Source organism: Arachis ipaensis, chromosome B9 (assembly GCF_059453495.1).
Source record: "Arachis ipaensis isolate K30076 ecotype BB chromosome B9, ASM5945349v1, whole genome shotgun sequence".
Lineage (NCBI taxonomy): Eukaryota > Viridiplantae > Streptophyta > Magnoliopsida > Fabales > Fabaceae > Arachis > Arachis ipaensis.
Window position 1 is genome coordinate 67,382,227 of NC_142444.1, and position 26,107 is coordinate 67,408,333.

Below are 26,107 nucleotides of genomic sequence, written 5' to 3' on the forward strand. Positions count from 1 at the left end.
GAACTTCACCCTCTAATTGGAATTAAGTGACCAAGGAATTTGTGGTTGATGAATTTTAGAGGAGACTATAAAGGTCTAAGGAATTAGGGTTTAGTCACATATACTGAATTAAATCTTGCATGACTAAAATAGTTAGTAAGAAAAGTCAATTCGGAAAATAGATATCTCTGAAGCCTTAACTATTTTCTCCATATATTTTACAACCCGTTTACTGCTTGCTTTCTGATTTACTGAATTTACTGTTTCATGCTTCTGAATTCTCAAACACCATTTTCTGTTAGTCTAACTAAGTAAATCACTTAACCATTGTTGCTTAGTCCATCAATCCTCGTGGGATTGACCCTCACTCACCTGAGGTATTACTTGGTACGACCCGGTGCACTTGCCGGTTAGTTTGTGGGTTATAAATTTCGCACCAAGTTTTTGGAGCTGTTGCCGGGGATTGACTGTGATTAACAACCACTCTTTATTTGATTGCTTAGATTATATCTTTTTTTTTTAATTTTGTTAGTATTATTATCTTTTATTTTCCATTTTTTTAATTTTGTTTTCTTCTTTAGTTTCGTCCACACCCACCCTCTGTCTTCATTTGTTTTATTTTACTTCCTTTTTTATCTTTTTTTTTTCTTTTCTTTCATTAACTCGTGAACGTCATTAGCTTACCTTATTCACCTTATTTTCATTTACTTCTGTTGCGCTTTTTTTTTTTGTGTTATTTAGTATTACTTCGTTCTATCCCTTGCATAAATTTTATTTTCCTATTTATTAGTTTATTTAATTCTTGATTTTAATCTTCGAATTTTTGTTCAATTATTTCTTTTTAATTCCTGAAATTATTTTCTATTTAATTTTTTTTTTAAATTTCAAAATTTCTATTCCCATCTTGCTTTTAATTTTCAAAATTTTCCAGCTTTAATCATTTAGTTATTTTATTTTATTTCTTTTACACAGGTTGCTTCACTGGGAATTCTCTGCACTCGAACATAGAGATTCCCATTTTTTCTTGTTTTCTGTTTATTTATGAGCAGGAACAGAGACAAGAAACCCCTTTTAGACTTTGATCCTAAACCTGAAAGGGCTTTGAGGCGGCATTTGCAATAAGCAAGACTTTACAAGGCTGCAGAGTCCCCTATGGATCATAATAATGCTGTTAATGCTAACATGGTAAATCGAATTGGGAATGAAGAACCCAGAAGAGTGCTTGGCTCATACACTGCTCCCAATGAAGATCTTTATGGAAAAAGTATTGTGGTGCCGCCTATAGCTGCAAATAACTTTAAACTGAAGACACAACTAGTTACTCTTGTGCAACAAAATTGTTAGTATCATGGACTTCCTCAGGAAGACCCAAATCAGTTTATTTATGATTTTCTGCAGATTTGTGACACTGTGAAGACCAATGGAGTGAACCCTGAGGTGTACAAACTCATGCTATTCCCATTTGCTGTGAGGGATAGAGAAAAACTGTGGTTAGATTCTCAACCCAAGGAGAATCTGGATACTTGGGATAAGGTTGTCACTGAATTTCTGACTAAATTTTTCCCACCTCAAAAGTTGACTAAGTTAAGAGTGGAGGTTCAGACTTTCAGACAGAAAGATGGTGAGACCCTTTATGAAGCTTGGGAGAGATTCAAGCTACTGACTAGGCAATGCCCTCTGGACATGTTCTTTAGATGGACTCAGCTGGATATCTTTTATGAGGGCTTATGTGAAATGTCCAAGATGCACTTGGATAATTCTGCAGGTGGTTCTTTGCACATGAAGAAGACACCAGAGGAGACTATTGAGCTTATTGGGTTGGTTGCTAACAACCAATACTTTCATTCCTCCAACAGGAATCCTTTGCACTTTGAGACCTCTCAGAAGAGAGGCATTTTGGAAGTGGAAGCTGTTGATGCTCTTCTTGCTCAGAACAAGCTTTTGTCTCAACAATTAAATCTGATTACACAACGGTTGAGTGAAATGCAAGTTTCAGCTGTCAACACTCAGAATGCACCCCAAGAAGCCTCTTATGACATAACAGGTAATTTTATGCAAAATGAAAATTTTGATTATGCTCAATTTTCTTCTGAACAGGTTAATTACATGGGGAGTGCTCCTAGAAATCCCAATAATGATCCCTATTCTAAGACCTACAATCAGGGGTGGAGAAATCACCCAAATTTTGGGTGGAGAGAGCAACCTCAGAGGCCACAGAATTTTAATAATAATTCTCAGGGTGGTTTTCAACAGAATAATTTTAATAACCACCAGTTTCAGTCATCTCAGCAAGCAACTTCTCAGTCCCAGGAAAACAATGATTTGGAAGCAATATTGGCAAGTTTTAGACAGGAAACCAGAGCATCAATTAAGAACTTGGAGATTCAGGTGGGTCAATTAGCCACAAAAGTTAATGAAATTGATCAGAGGACCACTAATAGCCTTCCTGATAACACAATTCCAAATCCAAAAGAGGAATGCAAGGTTATCACCTTGATAAGTGGACAAGTGGCAAGTACGGAAGCACAAGTTAATGAGGTGCCAGTTGAAAAGGAAGCTCCAGAGGAGAAGAAGAAGGAAGAAGTAGAGCACGTTCCTCCAAAGCGTGCGGATAACCCATTTTCAGACTCTCTTGACACTTATCCTACATTGCGAAATGCTCCTGAGTACAAGCCTAAAATTCCATATCCTCAGAGACTTTAAAAGGAGACCAAGGACAAGTAGTTTTCAAAGTTCTTGGAAGTCTTCAGAAAGTTACAAATCAATATTCCTTTTGCTGAGGTTTTGGAGCAAATGCCTCTCTATGTCAAGTTCATGAAGGAGCTGTTGTCAAAGAAGAAGCCTTTAAAGGGAGATGAGACAGTGGTCCTAACTAAGGAATGTAGTGCCATCATTCAAAATAACTTGCCAAGGAAGATACCGGATCCAGGGAGCTTTCAAATTCCATGCACCATTGGGAGCACAACCTTTGAGAAAGCATTATGTGATTTGGGAGCAAGCATCAATTTAATACCCTTGTCTGTGATGAAGAAGTTGCAAATCCAAGAGGCACTACCCACAAGGATAGCATTACAGATGGCAGACAAATCTATAAAACCTGCATACGGATTAGTGGAGAATATCTTGGTCAAAGTGGGTAAGTTCTTCCTCCCAGCAGATTTTGTGATTCTTGATATAGGGGAGGATGATAATGCCTCTATAATTCTAGGAAGACCCTTCCTAGCCACTGGGAGAGCTCTAATTGATGTAGAAGTGGGTGAATTAGTGCTTAGAGTGTATGATGAGAAACTAGTCTTTCACGTCTTCAAAGATATACATTCAGTAGGTGAAGAAAATAGGTGCATGCAGACTGAGCTTATTGATCCAAACCTTCAAGAACCCCCTGATGATGCACAATAGAAATTGCAGCTCAAATCTCCTTAAGTGACAACCAATAAAATTCCTCCTGACATCAAACCTAAGTTTGGTGTCGGGAATGCATCATCCACCAAGGAGGAGGTCCCCAAAAAGAAGAAAGTACCTAGGAGATGGAGAAATAAAAAGATCTCCACTGAAGGTTTCTCCCCAGGAATGAAGGTGGTGTTGACTAGCAATCCAGTATGGATTTATACAGTAAACAGAATCCTCTCTCTGGAGTATATTGAGCTAATTTATGGAGACACAGGAAAGAAGTTCAAAGTAAGGGGTGAAGAGCTGAGCCCCTATGATCCTCCTACTTAGAAGAGCTGACCGTCAAGCTAGTGACGGTAAAGAAGCGCTTGTCGGGAGGCAACCCAATAATTTCGTCTTCTTAGTTAATTTTCCATTGCGTTGATTTATTTATTTGATTTTTATTGAGTTTTACTATTTTTCCTTTGTTTTATGTATGCTTGATCATGCAGAATTTTTTAGAACAGGAACCGGACACTTAGAAAAATTCATGGACACTCTGGAGAAAGTTGAGTCTACCAGTTCCATGATGAACTTGGAATTTTTGAAGTTCAGCGTGGCATGTGCATATAATTTGGAAGGGAGTCTCTGCCAAGTCCACGCCATACGACGTAAAAGTGGGTGAAAGTGCTTGAAGACCCACGCTGAACATGGGCTGCACCAAGTTCAACGTGGAGAGGGCGTATCACACGTGAACTTGAGGCGCTGAACTTAAACTTTTCCATGTTCAGCATGGTTTCAGTCCCTGTAGCATATAATCCTTCCCAACCCCATTAATCCCTCACCAACCCCTACCCCTCACCCGTGATCCCCCCCTAATTGTATAACATATATATATATATATATATATATATATATATCTTTTAATTATTTTTACCTCTCTTGTCCTTTTCTCATTCTATTTTTTTACACTAATATTTATTTTTACTCCTCCGTCTATATTTTTATGTCCCGTCCTGTTTTCAGTTCTTCTTTGCTTGAGAACAAGCAAACTTTTAAGTTTGGTGTTATCACTTCACTTGTGAATTTTCTGTTTATTTTAATGACACCAAAGGGAGGTGAATCATCTCCACGGAAGAGCACAACCTGAAGAATGAAACGGCCACTAGGATAACTGAGGTGGTTGAGTTCCTTTCATTCTATATTCCTTCCTATTCTTACTATATTAGGTTCCTGTTTTCTGCTTATTTTGTTATTGCATGATCAGTTTTTATTTTAATTCCTAGGTTCTAGTTTAATTTACTATTTATTTTGTTATTTGATTTTTAGTCTGAAGGGATGTCTCATGTATTATTCACTGAACTTGAAATAAAAAAAAGAAAAAGATGTATTGCATGAGAGATTGAGTTATATTGAATAATAATCTTATTTACTTAAATGTGGTGGTATTATTTGTGATTTTGAATGCATGATATGAACAGTGCATATTTGAATTTGAATCAAAGGAAGTTGATGTATAAGGAACATGAATTTAGAAAACTATTATGACTTCTCTGAAATTAGTGAAAGCTTAATCCTTGAAGCAAAAGAAATAGCAAAAGAAAAATAAAAGCAAGGTCCAAGGCTCTGAGTTTCAATGACTAAGGATGTCAGACATGATTAAAAGCTCAAAGAGTTGTTTTCTTAGTCATATGCTTGTGGTGTTCTTGTGTCAAGTAATCCTTGAGACAGAATATTTAGAGTCGAGACCAAACGCATTTAGCAGAGTATGCCCAAGGCTTTGAGCACCACTGTCTAGGAGTAACTGAAAGAAAAATCAGAACTTAAAGAGAGTTCCCCAATTAAGTGCTTGTGGTGTTTTTGTGTAAAGTAATCCTTGAGATAAAACATTTAAAGTCACGGCTAGGCTCAAGGTGCAAAGCACCAAAAGGAGATTTGTTGTGTTCAAGGATTAAACTGAAGTATAAAAGACTAGAGAATTCATAATATTATTCGGATTCTAATTCCAGATGACAGTAACATTCTTCTGATTCAAAGGATCGTGAGATGCCAACCCTATTCAGGATTGCAGTTGTAAACCCCACTTCAAGAAGAGACATGAGCTTAATCGGATTTTCACTCTCATGCAAATTCACATCCTAGGCCTATATTAGTTTTGGTTGCTTGAGGACAAGCAACAATTCAAGTTTGGCAAGCTTGCAAACTTCTGTAACACTTGTTTAAAACCGTTTTGCCAGTTTTAGGGTCTTGAATCAAGGAAAAAAAGCAATAAAGGAATAAAAAGGGTATTTTAGTTATAAGTTTAGAGCCGGCGACATTGGTTTGGAAGGTCTAATTAAATCCTAGCTTGAATTGGTGAAGGCTGAGTTGTGAAGTATATGGTTGAAGAGATTTTTGAGAAATGAGAATGCTTATGATGAATTTGAGAAATTGGTAACCGGTGATGGTTATGATGAGTTGAGAACTTGGAAAGGAATGTTGAAATTATTAGATTATATGGGAGTGTGCGGAGCTTATATCTCCGGCGTGGTAGTTTTTCTGCTGCATGAGTGTGCGGAGTCTATATCTCCGACGTGGCAGTTTTTCTGTTGCAAGAGTGTGCCCAACACTATATCTTTGGAATGATTTATGATGAGACAGTTGTTGTTGTTTCCTTTCTTGCCACATGAGTGTGCAGAGACTATATCTCTAGCGTAGCAGACTTTCTTCTGCATGAGTGTGCATAACCTATATCTCCGGCGTGGCAGATTTCTCTGCTGCATGAGTGTGCAGAGCCTATATCTTTGGGCGTGGCAGGAAGGCTACATCCGGGAGGATGTGTCGGGTTAGCATTTATGGACCGACAAGTGATATCACGAACCAATAGGACATGCATTCATCATATGCATCTTCTATATGCTTGTTTGCTTTGCTTAACTTTAGTTAAGCTTAAAGGAATCACATGTCTATTTGCTATTTGTTTACTTGCTGTATATTTACATTAGTTGTGCTTTACTTGTCTACATTACATGTGTTTTCTGCTGGGATTGAGGAGGCTCGGTAGGCGGTGGCGATGAGATGGCACGGAGGTTAGGTTGTTGAAGGCTGTGGGATATAGCGGTGTGATTAGTATTAGTTAGAAATCCCCCTAAGTTTAGATAACCCTGCTTATTGTGTTTGGTTTAAGTTGATTATTTGTTTTAAGCTTGAATATCTGTATCGGTGTGAAGTTCTAGGATTGCCTTTGGTGTCTCAAAACCTTACATCTTATATATTGGGCACTGTTACCATACTGAGAACCTCCGGTTCTCAAACCATATGCTGTTATTGTTTTTCAGATGCAGGTCATAACCCACCTCGGTGAGTTGCGGGATGGTGACAGAGCGAAGGATCTTTTGTTATCTTTTTGGTATTTTTTGATTATTTTGCTGTTATACTTTCTCTCACCTTTCTGTTTTACAATTTATGGCCTTAGAGGCTTGATTTAAGAGATAAGTTGTCTAAGTTGTTTTAAACTTCAAAAACTCTATTGTATTCAGTTTGACTAGCCAGCCTAAACTCTGCAGGCTGTGACTAGTCTTCTTTTGTATATCCTACTTATATATATGTCTTGTTCTATTTGTGCCTATGCGTTTTAGTTACCGTGTGTGAACGCTTCGCATTTCGTAATTCCGCTTTATGCGACTTTGAGCTGTTATTCCTTCATCGGGCTTTTAATTACATAAATTCTTGAATGTATATTATATATATTATAAGCTTTAGAACTTTCGTAACACTTTGCTATCCTTTGCTTTACGGCTAGAGGTAAAGCTTAGGGTAACAGGGTGTTACAAATTGAGTATTGTGAAAGAAATATTTTGGAATTGCTACCATTTTCTTTGTAGGGATGAAAGAGTAAAATAAGAATTTTTTGGTGTTCCCTTAGAAGATCGCCATGGTGCATTATAGGACTTAATTAAAGAAGCTGGTGCAATTTAAGAACAACACTATTAGTAATTGTAAAATATATGCTTTTGTGCATATTTATTATTTTAGGCTCTAATATTATATAATGTTAATGAAGTCTCTATGTTTTGTAATCAATATACTTAGGAGAATCTTAAAAGAGGCTTGTGGTTAGTATATGTTTATGCATCTTGAATATATAGTACATATATTTTGAATATTGACTGATAATGTGGCCGATTATAATGATGTTCTATTTACAAATTTCAAAGATAGTATGATAATTTTGTGGTGTTGATAGACATGATTTATTCATATATCAATTGAGTGGTAGGTTCATATTGTACTTGAAAGTATATCATATGATTTTTCTTAATAAAGATACCAAACTTATAAGGATTAGCTAGAAAAGATATGAAAATTCATATCTTGGAAAATATATATACAAGCATAGTTTGTATTGACTTGAGTTGTTATTTTCTTTTATAATTCAATGAATTAATTATTTTTCGGCAAGGAATGGTGCCATTTATTAGGGGTGACAAAATGAATTCGAATTCGTTGGGCTGACCCGTTGAATTCGTTAAAAAAGGCAGGTCGGGCTAGGATTTAGAACCCACTAAATAAAAAAAAATCTGCAAAATCCCACCGCCAAATTTGCGGGTTTTGGCGGGGCGAGGCGGGTCGGCCCGTCGGACAAAAGATTTTTATTTTATTTTATTTTTTATTAAATAAAAGAGTGATTACTGCTACAAAATTAATAATTATATAATTTTTAAATATTTTTTTATTTTTTATTTTTATTTTTCTTTTAGTTATTAACTTTATTTATTTTATTTTACAATTTTGTATACATGCTCAAATTATGTGACTTGTTTTTTAAAATAAAGATGGTTCTATTGATAAATATTATTTTGAACAATTTTATTGAAGTTAAAAATTAAAAAAAATATATTAACAAAATTATATTATAATTTGACTATTTTTTATTTGTATTTTATTTTTTAATTATTATTTTTTTTATTAATTTTAAAAAATTTAATTTTTCAACAAGAAAAAGAGTCAAACGGGCTTACCCACTAATCCGCCATAAAGCGGGATAGGCTAGCATTTTGAACCCATTTCAGTTGCCGGGCAGGTCTGCCCGCCCCGTTTGTGACGCAGGCCTAGGCAGGACGGGGCGAGTTGGAGCAGGCTGGCCCGCTTTACTACCCCTACCATTTATATTGTTTAAGGTCTTCAACTTTGTTAAAGTACATCTAAAATAGGACCAATCATAAAATGAATTATTGTTGTTTTTTTGTTGTGTATGAAATTATTTCAATTGTGGTTTCGTTCGAGTTCTATTGAAAAAAATCAAAGGCAAGTGGCACTTAGGACTCATGGGTAAGATTAGGTAAATTTTTTTGTCTTATAAGAATAGAAGAATTAAAGACAAGGACCATGAGGAACAAATAGAAAATAAGAAGAGTTGGGTGAATTCAAATATGGCTAGTCAAAAAAATATGTACAGTATCTTCATGTTAGAAAATAGTTAATGCTATATTGCTAGCATCTTCTTTAAGTGACTATATTGTTTTTTTCGTATGAAGATTTTAGGAATAGTTGGTCATAAATGGTATGAAGTGATATTTTATGTAATCTAAAAAATTATTTCTTATGATTTGTACTTATTGTAACACGAAAAACTTATGATTCATAATCTATCTTTAAATTATTAATTATGTTATATTTTATTTTATTTTATTTTAATTATTTTAAATTAAATAATAAATTCATATGGATAAAATACTTTTTTTATAATATAAAGACCAAAATATCATTTAATATTAATTCACTTTTTTTTTCTCTGATTTCTTTTCTAGCTACACAAAAAATTATTCTTTCTTTTTATTTTTCTTTTCTTCCTATTTTTTCTTCGTCCAAACAACTTAGGAGAAAATAAAAATATAACTAAATTCTTTCTTTTTCTTTCTTTCCTTCTTATTTTCTTCCTTTTTATTTTCATTTCTCCATCTAAACAAACTTTTAAGCTTATCCGTCGTAAAAAAAATTACATGATGTATTGAGGTTTTTAGCCCGTTAACTAATAAATCAAATAAAAATTTATAGCAAAAATTAAGATTTCGGTTGGATGAAGCAGATTCATCAAGCCATTTTTTTTTCAAATGAGCAGTGAAGATTATAAGAATAAATATATATATAAATTAAAAATTAGAATTTTAAACATAATTTTTTTCTCAAAAAACCACGCCTCTTTTATCTTTTATTTTTTGTTATTTTATTTATTTATTTACTTTTCTATTTTTTACTTATTTTATTTTACCCATGCAGTATAACTTTGTTTATTCAAATAGAGATTGTAAAATCCCAACTTTTTGAAAATTAAAAATAATAAGTTATTTATGATCCATTATGTTTACAAAAGGTGATATTTTTTTTCTTTTTCGAAATTTTTGTATTAGCCGGACAATTTCTTATTTATGATTTAAAACTTTAGTAATTAAAAAATAATGAGAATTTTATATGTTTCAATTTGAATATTGAGATTTTGAACTTTGTTTTATAAATAACAAGAAAAAATATTTAGAACACACTAATTTTAAAAGTTTTGGCCCAAAGTTGGGCCACCAGGCTAAAACAATTGATCCGGGTCCATGTTGGACGCAAAGCCTGCACATAAGCTCCCCCACATAACACATTCAACACACTTTCTCCCTCATAAGAAGGGAGGAGAAGAGAGAAGAGAGGAGAAGAGAAAACCTTGAATACACTATTCATCATCTCCTTTAATTGCTCATAAATTTCAAGCTGGAGCTCCGATTGACAAGCCGTTTGCAGCTACGCATCGCTCTCCTCATCCGCTTTAATTCTATTTAATTTTTGTGATGAGTAAGTTTGAAACCGTTGCTCCATTTGTGAATTTCCCACTGAATTTGCATTTTTGCTATATGTGAGTTGAAATCTTGTAATTTTGGTTTCTTAGGGGGTACTCTAGCAAGGATTTCAAGTGGGTTCTATCTATTTTGAGTAGGTTAAGGTAAGAAAGCCTAATTCCTATATTATCCCTAATTTTAAGTAAAAAGCCTAGTATGAACGTTGAAAAAATGGTTGTGATTAGATTATATGGAGTAGCTTGGGTGTTTGGTTTGTTTTGATGGGTGTTGGATGCTTGGGCTGATTGTGAAGCACTTACTGGAGGCCATGTTTTGATATTGTTTTGGGCCAGAGGCCGAGTTTTGATATTATTTTGGGCCGGAGGACGAGATTTGATTATTTTGGGTCGGAGGCCATGACTGGTTAGGCCAGAGGCCGTAATTTGGTAAGTTGATAAAGGTTGATACGTGCTTTGGATTGTGGTGACTTGTGTGTTGATTGATTTTGCTTGGGCTGAAGGCCATGATTGATTATGTGATGGGTCGGAGGCCGTGAGTGATTTATGGTTAAGGTTTGGTAAAGTATAAAAGATCAAACTGGTTCCGCATAGACTTAATAAACCTATGCTTGGGACAAGTTGGTCATTCATACAGTTTAAGTAACTTTTAAGATTTTATAATAGAAGCATAAATTTGTGTTTTGAATAAGTAACTATTGGTTTTTGAAATGATTCATAAGTTGAATGATGAGCGGATATTTTATACGCTTTTTGGCATTATTTTTATATAGTTTTCATTATGTTTTATTTAAGTTTTATTATGTTTGCGTAGGTTTTAGTGCAAAATTCACATTTTTAGATTCTACTTTAAATTTGTGTATTTTATGGTGATTTCAGGTATTTTCTGGCTGAAATCGAGAAGCTTGAGCAGAAGTCTGATTTAGAAGCAGAGAAAGGACTACAGATGCTATTAGGATCTGATCTCCGTGCACTCGAAGGAGCATTTCTGGAGCTACAGAAGTTCAAATGGTGTGATCTCAATTGCTATGGAAAGCTAACATCCAGGGCTTTCCACAAATATATAATAGTTCATACTTTGTTTCGGAAATGAAGGACCAAAACTGGTGTTCAACTCCAGCCACCAGCCCCATTCCTAGCATCTAGCGCCCACAGGAGAGCAACTGGAGTTCAACGCCCAGAAGGGGGTCCCTAGCCAGCGTTCAACGCCTCTAAGGGACACTAGCACGTGGTAGACACTCAAGCTCAGCCCAAACACTCACCAAGTGGGACCTAGAAGTGAATTTTGCACTATCAACTTAGTTTATCTTATTTCTGTAATCCTTAGTCACTAGAATAGTATATATATACAAGAGTTCACCCTTGTTAGAGGATGCTTGCCCATTCGAACCTTTCATTGTATTTTTATATCAGCATGAGTCACTAACCTCCTAAGGTTAAGGTTAGGAGCTCTGCTGAGGTTCATGGATCAATAATATTACTATTTTCATTCAATATGTCTGATTCTGTTCTCTTATGCAACCTCGTTCTCCATCTTATGAATTGAGGGTGATCCGTGACAATCACCCTTGTTCTATATGGGTTCCGTGCAATTCCTAACCCAAATAGCGTTAAACTAAAGCTAGAGATTGCATTGCGGATTCTAATAGAGCATCTGAGCAACTTTGGATATGTGACATATAATCCCATTGACTATGGGTACGTGAGGTCTCTGTGGCGTTAAGGCTAGAGTCAGAGAAGCAGCACTTTCTGATCCGGAAGATCTGCCTTGTCTGGGGCACCTTGAGTAGGATCATGAAGGGGAGTGGACTGTTTAGAGCTTCATCTTCTACTGGAGTGAGAAACCTAGAGGAGGTGCAGTAGAGGAGGACATGAGTTATCTCAATGTGGTGGATTACTGCAGTAGAGGAGGTTAACTTGATGAGAGGACATGAGTTAATCACTTACGGCTGCCATTGAAGGAATCAGAAGGCTATTGAGGAAGACAGTAAGAAAAGTTAATCCAGAAAGACAAGGCATCTCTGAAGCCTCAACCATTCTATCACCATTGAATTCTCGTCTCATTAGTAATGTTTTATTTAATTATTTCATTTTATGCTTTTTCCGTGACAACTTATAATTTTCTATCCGCCTAACTAAGATCTGCAAGGTGTCCACTGCTTGATCAAACAACAATCCTCGTGGGATCGACCCTGACTTTCCTCAGGTATTACTTGGATGACTCGGTATACTTGCCGGTCTATCTATGCGAATTCTGCGGAGCCAGTTTCGTGCACCAATTTTTTGGCGCTGTTGCCGGGGATTGTTAGGATTTGACAAATTACCGGATTATCTTGTTACTTAGATTAGGTATTATTTATGTTTTATATGCTCTTTTGTTTGTGTCTTTTGTTTTCATTTTAAAAATTTTTCTAAACCTTTTCTGTTTTTGGCTATGTATTTTCTTTTGATTTTTTTACTTTGAGTCTTATCTATTTCTTGTTTTCTTTTTCAAAAATTTTTCAAAATCTTTTCTTTTCTTTAGTAATCTTTGTCTTTTGTTTGAGTCTTGTGTCAGTTTTTAAGATTGGTGTCCCCTTTGTTTTTATCTTTTTCTTTAAATTTTTGAAGGTGTTCCTATTTTCCCTTCTTCATATTCGAATTGTTCTTAGTGGATTTTCTTGGTTGATTTAAAAATTTTAAGTTTGGTGTCTTTTAGTTGTTTTTCCTCTAATTTTTGAAAATTAGTGTCATTAGATCTTAAAATTTTTAAGTTTGGTTCTTCATTATGTTCAGATTGTTCTTGGTATTTTTCTTGGTTTGATCTTAAAAATTTTAAGTTTGGTGTCTTTTAGTATTTTTCTTTGTCAAAATTTCGAAAATTGTGTTTTTAATTTCAAAAAATTTTAAGTTTCGTGTCTTTTAGTGATTGTCTTTTTTAATCTTTCAAATTTCAAATATTCAAAATTCAAATTTTAACTTTCTTGTTATCTTTTTAAATCTTTATCTTATTTTTTCTTTAAATTCAAAATTTTATCTTATTTTATTTTAAATTCAAATCTTAAAATTCAAATTTTAAAATCTTATCTTATCCTAATTCAAATTCAATTTTCAAATTTCAAAATTTAAAATTCAAATTTCAAAATTTCAAAATTCAAGTTTTCAAAATTCAAAATTCAAATTTTAAATTTCAAATTTCAAAATTCAAAATTTTCAATTTTAAATTTTAAAATAAAATATTTTCAAATCTTTCAAATCTTATCTTTTTTGTTTGACTTCCTCTTTCCAACTTTAAATTTTTAAAATAAAATCTTATCTTATCTTTCAAATCTTTTTGAAAATTCAAATTTCAAATCTCATCTTTTCAAATCTTTTTCATATCTTTTTCAAATCTTTTTCAAAATCTTCTTTTAAACTTTCTCCTTTTAATTTCAAAATCAAATCTTTTATTTTGTTTTCAAATCTTGTTAATTAGTTAGTTAATTGTTTTATCTTTTATTCTCCTGTCTCTTTTTCAAAACTTTCTAACTACTTTCTCTTTTTTCTTTTTCGAAAATCCCCTCTTTGATTTTAAATCTTGTTAGTTAATTGGTTGTCATATCTTTTCTTATTCTTTCCTTTTCTTTTTTTTTTTCGAAATTTCTTAAGTATTTTTTATTTTTGAATTAGTTTTTATTTTAATTATTTATTTTCGAAACAAAAATTAAAATTATTTTAATTCCTATTTCTTTCTGGTATCTCACTGGGAGTTCTCTAGATTATGACATAGAGACTCCAACTTTTTATTATCTCTTGTTTGTACAGGAACACTGGAACCACTATGGATCTAGAGGAAGAAGCACAACCAAGAAGAACCTTGGGGTCATATACCTCATATTGGAGTAGCTCATTTTGAGCTCAATCCACAGTTAATCACTCTAGTGTAGCAGAACTGCCAGTTTCATGGACTTTCTCAAGAGGAGCCCATAGAATTCCGTGCAGATTTCCTATAATATGCTGACACAGTGTACACTGATGGAGTAGACCAAGATGTCTACAAGTTGTTGCTCTTTCCATTTTCTGTGAAAGGCCACGCAAAGAGGTGGTTGGATAGTCAACCCAACTCAAGCTTGAAAACATGGAGTCAGCTGGTAGAAAAGTTTTTGAATCAAACCCAGCTAAAACTGGACATTCAAGGCTTCAAACAAGAAGATAATGACTCTCTTTATGATGCTTGGGGGAGGTACATGATGATGCTACGGAAATGCCTTACTAAAATGTTTTCAGAATGGGTAAAGTTAGACATCTTCTATTACGGACTCACAGATATGGCTAAGATGTCCTTAGACCATTCTGCTGGTGGTTCAATCCACATGAGAAAGATAATTGAGGAAGCTCACGAGTTCATTGAGATAGTTGCTAGAAATTAGCATCTGTACTCATCTGGTGAGACTTCAATGAAAGGAGAGTTCAAGACAATGACCACTGAATCTAACCCTCTAGAACAGAATGAGTCTTTAACTCAACAGCTACACTCCCTTGCACAACAAATGTTGAAATTGCAAGAGATATTTCAAGAAGCCCGAGCCTCTAACAAGAATATAGAGGCACAGTTGATTCAAACTAGACAGCACTTGTCTGAACAGATAAGAGAAGAGTGTCTGGCCCTCATTAGTACCAAGGAGGCTGAGCTTAAGATGGTACACACTATTGAGGAACTAAATGAAGAAGAGGCTCAAGAAGAGGCTGGAAGCACATTGTTGTACGCCCCTCTTATGGTAAGAAAGCCTGAAGTACCACACCCTCAGAAGACCCAAAAGGTGACCAAGGACGAGCACTGCTCACTATCCTTGGAAGGCTCTAAAAAGATGCAAATAAATATTCCTTTTGCTGAGGTTTTGGAGCAATGGTCTCTCTCTGCTGGAAGAAACCTCTCTGATGCTGAGAGAGGTGAATTGGTGCTAAGGTTACAGAAGGATTACATGATTATCAACATCCTGAAACATTCACAACCCCCTGACAAAGGAGGTACTTCCATGCAGAGTATAATAATGAAGCCTCCTCCCTTGGTGAAAACTCATACAGTTTTTCCAGACATCAAACTTAAGTTTGATGTTGGGCAATCACCACCTACCAAGCAGGAAGGTCCCAAGAGGAAGATGCATAGGGGATGGAGAAACAATATAACCCCTACCCTAACAAGCAAAGAGAATCAAGCTCATCACACTAAAAGAAAGCTTGTTAGGAGAAATTCAAATCTGAGGGAACTAATCTCCTCCTCTTCTCCCATGGAGTCATTTCTGTTAACCAACTGGAAGAAGAGGAAGAAAGTCAGTGATCGAGTGTCAAGCTAATAACCTTAAAGAAGTACTTGTTGGAAGGCAACCCAACCATGAGTAGAGTATTTCTGTTCTTATTTCTTTTGTTTATTTTTATTTGAGTTTATTTTAGTTTATTTTTAGAGTTTTCCCTTGCTTTTTAATGTTTGTGATCATGTACAGTAGTTAGAACAGAAACAGAAACAGTTAGAGCTGGAAATAAAACACTCTGGAGCAGAGACTTTGCTGGCATTGAACGCCAGACAAGGGGGCCAGAGTGGGCATTTAACACCCATAAGGAGCTGCAAAGCTGGCATTGAACGCCAGCCAGAGAGCATGAAGCTGGCATTAAACACCAGCCAGTGGGCAGAGACCTGGCGTTATGGGCATTCAACGCCCTATAATGAGTATCAAGCTGGCGTTGAACGCCAGCCAGGAGCAAGAGCTGGGCTTTCAACGCCCACAAGTGGGCAGGGAATTCGAATTCCCTAGCCTCCCAAGACCAGTGGGTAACACAGAAACTCCACCTACTCCACCTACCTCACCCTTTATCTCTCCCTCTTTCTTCTTTTACTTTCTCATTCCCAATTGTTCATATTTTCTCGAGGACGAGTAAAACTCTTAAGTTTGGTGTTGCAAAGCTTTACTTTTTTACTTCTACCACTCCTAAGTATGTCACCTATACAATTCAGCCAGAATTATCACAGAAGGAGACATCCCCATCAAGGAGGACAAGCCCATCACTAAAAGAAGGATGGAGCATGTTAGAGAACTGGCACATAGACCACAACAAGAGCATGTGGAGCTGCCTCAAAAAAAAAAAACCTTGAGATGCCTCAAGGATGTATTTTCCTCCCCAAAATTTTTTTGGGACAAATAGCATACCTTTCTAGGAGAGTTAAGCTCCAATATGACTCAGCTAAGGATGGGACATCAAGAGCACTCCACCATCCTCCATCAAATAAGAGAAGGTCAAAGAGCCATAAGGAAAGAACAAAGAGTTATGAAGGAAGAACAACAGAGGCAGGGGTGTGATGTAGAAGAAATCAAGCACTCAATTGGATCCTCCAAAAGGAGTAGTAGCTGCCATCATTAAGGTGAATTCATTCCCTTTACTCCTCTGTTGTTCATGTTATTTTTTTGTTTTTTGTATATTTTATTTTATTATCTGTTTCTAGTGCATGGTCATCTTTATGTCTTAAAGCTATGAAATATTCCTTGTATCTCTCACCTTGCTTAAAGGAAAATTTTTTATCGAAAAAAGAAAAGTAAGATGCATGAATTTCGAGTTGTATATTAAGAATAGTTCAATTATTTAATGTGGTGGCATTGCTTTCATTTTCTGAATGTAGGAATAAATAGTGCATATTTGATGTTGGAGTTAAGAATGTTGGCTCTTGAAAGAATGAGGATAAGAGTGAAATATTATTGGTAATATGAAAAATCCAAAAAATTGATTCTTGAAGCAAGAAAAAGCAGCAAAAAAGTAATAAAAGAAAAAAAAAAGGGGCAAGCAGAAAAAGAAATAAAAAGCAGAAAAAGCCAATAGCTCTTTACACTAAAAGGCAAGAGCAAGGATCCAAGGCTTTGAGCATTAATGGTTAGGAGGGCCGAAAAGAAAGATCTTAGCCTAGGCAGTTCAAATAAGCTGCTTTCCTAACTATATGCTTGTGGTGTGAAGGTGTCAAGTGAAAAGCTTGAGACTGAGCAGTTAAAGTTGTGATCCAAAGCAAAGAGTGTGCTTAAGAGCTCTGAACACCACTGGTTGGGGATTTTAGCAAAGCTGAAATACAATCCGAAAGGGTTCACCCAGTTAAGTGTCTGTGGCGTTTATGTATCCGGTGGTAATACTGTTAAACAAAGCGCTTAGGGTCACGGCTAAGACTCTAAAGAAGCTGTGTTCAAGAATAAAAAAGAACTAAATTAGGAGAGTCAATATTATTATCTAGAGTTTGAATTCCTAAAGAAGCCAATCATTATGGGCTTCAATAGAAAGTGAGATGCCAAAACTGTTCAGAAGCAAAAAGCTACTAAGTCTCACTCATTTAATTAAAACTGAGCTTCATTGAGAACTTTGAGATTTATTGTATTCTTCTATTTCATTTTTTCCTACCTTGTTTTCGGTTGCTTGGGGATAAGCAACAGTTTAAGTTTGGTGTTCTGATAAGCGGATATTTTATACGTTTTTTGGCATTGTTTTCATATAGTTTTCATTATGTTTTGTTTAAGTTTTATTATGTTTTCATAGGTTTTACTACAAAATTCTCATTTTTGGATTCGACTTTGTGTTTGTGTGTTTTATGGTGATTTCAGGTATTTTCTGGCTGAAATTGAGGAGCTTGAGCAGAAGTCTGATTCAGACACAGAGAAAGGACTACAGATGCTCTCAGGATCTGACCTTCGTGCACTCGAAGGAGCTTTTTTGGAGCTACAGAAGTCTAAATGATGCTCTCTCAACGGTTATGGAAATCTAACATCCAGGGCTTTCCAGAATATATAATAGTCCATACTTTGTTTTGGAAATGAAGGCCCAAAACTGGCGTTCAATGCCAGCCACCAGCCTCATTCCTGGCGTCCAGCGCCCATAGGGGAGCAACTGGAGTTCAACGCCTAGAAGGGGGTCCCTAGCCAGCCGTCAACATCTTTAAGGGCCACTAGCACGTGGGAGACACTTAGGCTCAGCCCAAACACTCACCAAGTGACCCCCAGAAGTGGATTTTCGCACTATCAACTTAGTTTATCTTATTTCTGTAATCCTTAGTCATTAGAATAGTAGATTAGTATCTATATACAAGAGTTCACCCTTGTTAGAGGATGCTTGCCCATTCGAACTTTTCATTGTATTTTTTCTATCAGCATGAGTCACTAACCTCCTAGGTTAAGGTTAGGAGCTCTGCTGAGTTTCATGGATCAATAATATTACTGTTTTTATTTAATATGTCTAGTTCTGTTCTCTTATGCAATCTCGTTCTTCATGTTATGAATTGAGGGTGATCCGTGACAATCACCCTTGTTCTACATGGGTTCCATGCGATTCCTGACATGGATAGCATTGAACTAAAGCTAGAGATTGCATTACGGATTCCAATAGAGCATCTGAGCAACTTTGGATATGTGGCGTATAATCCCGTTGACTATGGGTGCGTGAGGTCTCTGTGGCGTTAAAGCTAGAGTCAGAGAAGTATCACTTTTTGATCTAGAAGATTTGCCTTGTCTGTGGCACCTTGAGTAGGATCGTGAAGGAGAGTGGACTGCTTAGAGCTTCATCTTCTGCTGCAGCGAGAAACCTAGAGGAGGTGCAGTAGATGAGGACATGAGTTATCTCAACATGGTGGATTGCTATAGTAGAGGAGGTTAACCTGATGAGAGGACATGAGTTAATCACTTATGGCTGCCATTGAAGGAATCAGAAGGTTATTGAAGAAGACAGTAAGAAAAGTTAATCCAGAAAGACAAGGCATCTCCGAAGCCTCAACCATTCTATCACCATTGAATTCTCATCTTATTAGTAATGTTTAATTTAATCATTTCATTTTATGCTTTTTCCGTGACAACTTATAATTTTCTATCCACCTAACTAAGATCTACAAGGTGTCTGTAAGAACCGCGACTAATTACCAATTTAATTAAGTAATTAATATTGCCCAAATTAGGTTTCGAGAAATTAGAGTGAGAAATTGAGGATTTAAATAAGGTTTTTGGACTCAGTAGGTTTTTCTGAGTCAGAAAATGTGTTTTCTGCGAGAAACCGCAAAAAATTGCGAACCGGCAATTGAACCGGTTAAACCGGTTCAAGTCTGCCCGGTACTGTGTGAGAAAAATTTAAAACAGTCAAAAACCTTAGAAAAATATTAGAAGTCAAAAACCGGGCGTTAATTTTAAAGGTTTGGCCCGAAGTTGGGCCAAACGGGCTAAAAACGCTAACGGGTTGGACCGGGCCCAAGTTGGGCCCAAGCCCAACATATATAAAGCCACTTAAGTGGCAAACTCAGCCATTTTCACCCCTTTCTAGCAGCAGCAACGTGAAATAGAAGAGAGGAGAGGTGAGGGTTTCAAACACTATTCACCATCTTTTTCATTCAACCATAACTTGAGCTACGAAGCTCCAATTTGCGTGCCGTCAGTTGCTACGCAAAGCTCTCGTTGAGATCTTCAATTTCATTCAAACAAAGTGGTAAGGGATTTCCAATTTCTTGCCCAGTTTTTCCTTCCATTACAGATTCGATTTTTGGCTATGGTGAATGAATGGTTCTTGTGATTTTGATTATTTAGGTATACTCTAGCACTTGCTTATTATTGGGTTTTGTACCAATCATCATTGGGTAAGGTGAGCCTACTTGATCTCTTGTGGTTTTGTGTATATATGAAACCCTAGGTTGAATTCTTGTAAATTATATGTGATATTAGCTTGAGTATTGGAGCTTGTGGTGATTGTTGATGCTTGTTGGAGATTCTTGGTGGCTTAGATTGTGATTGGAAGCTTGCTTGTGCTCATTTGGGGTTTTGATGCATATTGGGAATCGGCCAAGGTATGGTTTCGGTTTCCTCTATGTAGTATATAATATTCATGGACACTTAGGCTAGTGACCCATAGGATAGGTTTGGATTTAAATGGTTGTTAATTGTTGAATGATGGTTTGTGATGAATTATGATGCATTGGTGATTGTCGAGTTTGATTATGATGATTGATAATGATATGATGAGGATAATGAATTGTGAAGTTGAGAAGTGATATTGTGCTGATATAGGTGATGTTGATGTTGATGATTTGGTAATGTATTTGGGAAAATATTAATGAGAATTGATTATAATGTGATATATTGATGTTGAGGTTGAGGATGATGAAAGGTGAAAGAAAACGAGGTAAGCTTGGTGTAATATGACATGAAGTGTTAATTTTGATGAAAATTAGAGTTTTGAATGGTTTGGAATGGGTATGGTAAGAAATTGTGAAAATTCTGAAGTTTGGTAAAATTGGGTTTTTGGTGAACTTTGTTCGATCATAACTTATGCCTCAGTTTTCAAAATTTGATGAGATTTATTTAGAACTAAAGATCATTGAAAACTCTTTTAATTGATATAAAGTTTGTAAAAATTAGAATTTTGTAGAGGAAGTTATGATCATTCAAAGTTGGTGTTAAAAATCTGAAATTCTGCAAAGTTGCAGAATTTCATGATTTCTGATATGTGCGGGTGCACACCCTCATGCGAACGCACACCCTGCAAATATTTTGACCTGTGCGGTCGCACACACTTGTACGCATGCACAGGCAGGAAAGTGCGTTCTGTTCGCAGCGCTAGCACAGCTTGTGGGCGCACATATCTAAGGAAAAACTTTAACCTGTGCGTACGCACAGGTCTGTGCGGACGCACACGTCGGGAAGGTCCATCTGTTGGGGGCGCTGGCACAGGTTGTGCGAGTGAACAGATTTTAAAAATTTTGTCACCTGTGCGTACGCACACCCCTGTGCGTACGAACACATCTTAAAACTTCCTGGGCGTGCGCACGCACACACCCCTGTGCGGCTGCACACGTCCTGTTTCTCAAAATTTGCTTATTTTTCAACTATTCTACCTTCCCAATAAGGTTGTAAGCTTCTAAAACACCATTTTAAGACATTTGGGCCTTGTTTTGAGTATTAGAACATGGGATATAACTTAAGGGTCCTAGTACATGATTTTATGATAAATTATAAAATGAAGGCCTAGGTTTCTAGCGTGCTGAGAATGGTTTGATGTTAGGTGAAGGATGATTGATATATGATATGAGGAATGATGCACTGTTGATATTCAGAAACTGAGTTATGAATGGGCAGTGGCTGAGATGAGTCGTGGACTCTGAATGAGATGATGGATCCATGTACACTAAAAATGTTTTCTGAAAACCACTGAAATATTGTTTTTTCTGAGAATATGAGACGCTATGCGCCCGGCAGGGACGGCGATTGGATCCCGTCTGTCGAGGTAGCGGCAGCGGTGTAAGGGCGGTGGTTCGTCCCGCTTAAGTTGAGATGTGAGGTCTGTGGCAAGAGTATCCCTCTCGCATCCCTTCGGATCTATAGGCGAGCAGGCGCCAGTACCTGGACAGTGATCCGGGTACTATATCTCTGGGGTTCCCATATGAGAAATCCGAAGGGCAACGTCTCCATGGAGATGTGTCGGGTTGGTAGTTGAACCGACAATGTGATATCACAGCCAGTAGGGCAGGCATTCATCATATGCATTTCCTATCTGTTTGTATGCTTTGTTTACTTGTAATGGCTTGCCTAATTGAATAACATGCTTACTTGCTATCTGAATTATTTGCTTTATATGCTCCTACTTGTGTTTTACTTGCATTGTATATTATTTGTGCTTTCTACTGGGATTGAAGAGGTTCGGAAGGCGGTGGCGATGGGATTGCACGGAGGATAGGTTGGTGAAGGCTGTGGGACAGCGGTGTTTGGTTAGAATAGTATTCCCCTAAGATAGAGTACCCTGTTCAGTTATGTTAAGGTTTCATATATTATGCTTATTTGTTTTAGAATGCTTAAGTTTGAATCTTATGATGGATATGGAGCTTAGGATTGCCTTTGGCGTCCCGGGGTCTTATATCCTACATTACTGGGCACTATTACCATACTGAGAACCTCTGGTTCTCATACCATATCTTTGTTATGTTTTTCAAATGCAGGTCGCAATCCACCTCAGTGCGTTGCTTTGGATGGTGACAGAAGCAGAGGATCTTGGATTCTTTTGGAGTTTTTTGGTTTATTTTATTTATATGTCTCTCACTTTTGTATTTTGTTTAGCCTAGAGGCTTGTATTTGAGAGAACAAAACTTGTATAAGCTGTTTTCACTGTATGATTCTGTATACCTGTATATGGCTAGCCGGCTTAAGCTTCGTCAGTCGAGGCTAGTTTCCTATGATATTATATACTTATATTTTGTTATATCTTATCTGTTTCTTGTGCCTTAAGCTAGTAGCTTCGTTAGTACATTTTGCGCTTTTCAAATCTATGAATTTGAGCTATATCCTTCATCGGGCTTCTAGATTATACTATTCTTTCTATATATATAATATGTACGAGCTTAGAAATGTCGTAATCTCTGATTAACTTTTGCTTTATGACGCGAGGTAAAGCTTAGGCTAATTAGGGTATTACAGTATCCATTGCTTGCTCAAACCAACAATCCTCGTGGGATCAACCCTGACTCACCTCAGGTATTACTTGGATGACCCGGTATACTTGCCAATCTATCTGTGGGAATTCTGCGGAGCCAGTTTCGTGCACCAATGAACGATAATCACTACGTTTGAAAATCAATTATTTTCCTTACACGTATCTTCTTAAAAAAATTCTAAACTTCTTTGGTGAGTCCGTGTGGTTAGATTCTCACCGCCCTACAGACTTCTCTTTTTAGGAAGTGGACGAGGAAGCTTATGACGTGATTTCTGCATTTTCCCTCGCCTTGTTATTGAGATTTATATTTTGGTAACGAGGGATAGGAGTCATAATTGTAATGATGATTAATATTTGTAAGTTACTTATTTTAAGGATCTTTGTATATGTGTGTGTGTGTGTGTGTGAAGTCTTGTGATTGGTATTATATATATATATATATATATGGATGCTTGTAAAACGAAAGAAAAAGTATTTCCGATTTTTCAAATAAAATAACGATACAGTCTCGAGTTAAAGGTTCCTATTATCCTATTATATATTATATATGTACGGAAGTTGTCGTAGTATCTGCTCGATCAGAAAAGCACAGCCAGACGAGTGACATTATGATAGTAAAGATGTTACATTATAGTATCAGAGCAGTCTTTCCTGTAGAGCATAAGAAATGGACTGACTATGCTTCAAATGCATACTCTGAGCATTTGTCATGTTGTAGGTTTTGTCTGGATGACGAGAGTTAGAGCTTTATGCACATGACTGTCTACTGATTCAACTCTATTAGTCCACCGTGCACATTTTGTGGTATTCAGTTTGGCCAATCTAATACTATTGGTCTGTGTATTTGAAAATACTAATGGATTATCATAGATGATATAGAAGTGATATGTTTTGTGAATCACAGGGTTTGGGAACGTTAGAAGCTACTTCTCAAAGATAGCTCGATTTCGAATCTAAATCTTTGCTTTTATCTTTATGGTTTGATATATCTCATCCTTCACAATTTGCATTGAAGTTCCTTGTTTCAGATTTCTTTCTTAGAAAGTGATTTGATTATTTTCCAATCCTATTTCCTTGCTCGCATACATTCTTGTTTGATTTTATTCGTGAGTTACTCCTTGAATCATTGGGAACTTGCTATTGACTTGAGTTGCCTTCATTTATGAACTCGTATTTCCTTGAATCAGCTAGAACTATTTTTTTTCGCTACGCTTTATTGCTTCTATCAGAATTCTTCGATTTAGATTTTCTCCTTAAGATATGACTTGATCCACGTCCTAGCGCATCTCATTGTTTATGGACATCCTTACTTAGTTGTGATTATGAGCACCCTTCTGAAATCTTTTGTATATTATGTTAATTTTCGAGGGCAAACATTTTTATAAGTGGTGTATGATGTAAGACTCTGGATTTTCAAAAATTAAATAATAAGTTATTTATGATCTATTATGTTTATAAAAGATGATATTTTTTTTCTTTTCCGAGATTTTGGTATTAGTTGGGAAATTTCTTATTTATGATTTAAAACTTTAGTAATTGAAAAGTAATGAGAATTTTATATATTTCAATTTGAATATTAAGATTTTGAACTTTGTTTTATGAATGATAAAGAAAAATATTTAGAATATAAACTCGAGCACTAATCTTAAAGGTTTTGGAACAAAGTTGGGCCAACAAGCTAAAATAATTAAATCGGACCCATGTTAGGCCCAAGGCCCACATATAACCTCCCCCACTTAACACATTCAGCACACTTTCTCCCCCTCGATTCATACATAATCAGCACCAAGAAGAGAGAAGAGAGGAGAAGAGAAACCCTTGAATACACTATTCATCATCTCCTTCATGTGCTCATAACTTTCAATCCGGAGCTCCGATTGACGAGCCAGTTGCGGTTACGAGTCGCTCATTTCATCCTCTTCAATTCTATCTAACCGTTGTGGTGAGTAAGTTCGAAATCCCTACTCTATTTTTGAATTCTTCACTAAATTCATGTTTTTGGTATATGTGAGTTGAAATCTTGTAATTTTGGTTCCTTGGAGGTACTCTAGCATGGATTCCAAGTGAATTCCATCCTAATTTTGAATGGGTTAAGGTAAAGAAGTCTAATACCTTCATTTTCCCTAATTTTAACTAAGAACCCTAGTATGAAGGTTGGAATAATTGTTGTGATTAGATTATATGGAGTGGCTTAGTTGTTTAGTTTATTTCAGTGCGTGTTGGATACTTGGGCTGATTATGAAGCACTTGGTAGAGGCCGAGTTTTGATATTATTTTGTCCCGGAGGCCGAAATTTTAATAAAGTTTTGAACCGGAGGCTGAGTATTGTTATTGTTTTGGGCCGAAGGCCGATATTTGATTATTTTGTGCCAGATGCCATGACTGGTTGGGTTGGAGGCCGTATTTTAGTAAGTTGGTAAAGGTTAATACGTGCTTTAGCTTGTGGTGGCTTGTGTGTTAATTGATTTTGCTTGGGCCGAAAGCTGTGATTCATTATGTGTTGGGTCAAAGACCGTGAGTGATTATATTTAAGGTTTGGTAAAGTATAAATGATCGAAATAGTTCAGCACAGACTTAACGAACCTATGCTTAGGACAGGTTGGTCATTCATATAGTTTAAGTAAGATTTTATAATGGAAGCATGAATTTGGGTTTTGAATAAGTAACTGTTGGTTTTTGAAAAGATTCATAAGACAAACGATAATCACTGTATTTCAATATTCATTCCTTTCCTTACACGTATCTTCTTATGACAATTCTAAACTTCTTTGGTGAGACCGTATGATTAGGTTCTCTCTATCTACGAGCTTATCTTTTCATGAAGCGGACGAGGAAGCTTATGACGTAATTTCTGCGCTTTATGGTTGTATTATTATAGATGTCTTTTTTCTTTCCTTGTTATTGAGATTTATATTTTGGTAAAGAGGGATAGTGATGGATATTTTGGAAAACAAATTCCAATCACCTTAAAACTCACCGGCAAGTGTACCGGGTCGTATCAAGTAGTAAAACTCACTTAGAGTGAGGTTGATCCCACAGGGATTGATGGATCAAGCAACTTTAGTGGGTGATTAGTTTAGTCAAGCTAACATTGAAGTGAAATTTGGGTGAAATGTAGCCAACAGAATGTAAACTGCAGGAATCTTAAAGATGCAGAAAATAAAATTGCAAGTAACTTAAAGAACAAGAAAGTAAAATAGCTGAAACTTAAATTGCAAGAAAAGTAAATTGCATGAAAAGTAAAGGGGAGTGGGTGTTGTAAATTAAATAAAGCAATAGATCAAGCAACTGGAAATTTAAATTGCAGGAAAATGTAAATGTGCAGGAAATTAAACCAAGCGCAATGTGAACAGAAATGTGAAATTACAGAATGCAGGAAAGGAAATTGCAGAAAAGTAAAAGTAGAAGAAGAGTAAATCAGCAAGAAGCCTTAGATCAATTTTGAATTCTCAAAGAGAAACTAACAATTTCAATGAAATATTAAAAATAGAAAGGAAGCCA

At 36.0% G+C, this 26,107-nt stretch overlaps 1 non-coding gene across 1 annotated transcript; it reads right to left on the reverse strand.

Moving 5' to 3' along the window:
- Window positions 1-1,560: 1,560 nt before the first annotated feature.
- On the reverse strand, window positions 1,561-1,664 carry LOC148544950 (small nucleolar RNA R71). Its single transcript, XR_015901937.1, has one exon. It is a non-coding gene; the product is annotated as a small nucleolar RNA R71 (small nucleolar RNA).
- Window positions 1,665-26,107: the final 24,443 nt, after the last annotated feature.